This window comes from Micropterus dolomieu, unplaced genomic scaffold, assembly GCF_021292245.1.
Source record: "Micropterus dolomieu isolate WLL.071019.BEF.003 ecotype Adirondacks unplaced genomic scaffold, ASM2129224v1 contig_4949, whole genome shotgun sequence".
NCBI classification, from domain to species: domain Eukaryota; kingdom Metazoa; phylum Chordata; class Actinopteri; order Centrarchiformes; family Centrarchidae; genus Micropterus; species Micropterus dolomieu.
The window spans coordinates 1-327 of record NW_025733938.1 but is presented as its reverse complement, the minus strand read 5'-3'; the positions used below and the strand labels follow the sequence as shown (position 1 = coordinate 327).

Below are 327 nucleotides of genomic sequence, written 5' to 3'. Positions count from 1 at the left end.
ATCCAGACAGAGGTAATAATCAGGTTATTGATCCAGACAGAGGTAATAATCAGGTTATTGATCCAGACAGAGGTAATAATCAGGTTATTGATCCAGACGGAGGTAGTAATCAGGTTATTGATCCAGACGGAGGAGAGGTAATAATCAGGTTATTGATCCAGACGGAGGTAATAATCAGGTTATTGATCCAGACGGAGGAGAGGTAATAATCAGGTTATTGATCCAGACGGAGGTAATAATCAGGTTATTGATCCAGACAGAGGTAATAATCAGGTTATTGATCCAGACAGAGGTAATAATCAGGTTATTGATCCAGACAGAGGTAAT

General features: G+C 39.4%; 1 long non-coding RNA gene across 1 annotated transcript; it reads left to right on the top strand.

Moving 5' to 3' along the window:
- On the top strand, positions 1–210 carry LOC123964720. The gene is made up of 2 exons (XR_006823516.1): positions 1–83; positions 114–210. It is a non-coding gene; the product is annotated as an uncharacterized LOC123964720 (long non-coding RNA).
- The last annotated feature ends 117 nt before the right edge of the window (positions 211–327 follow it).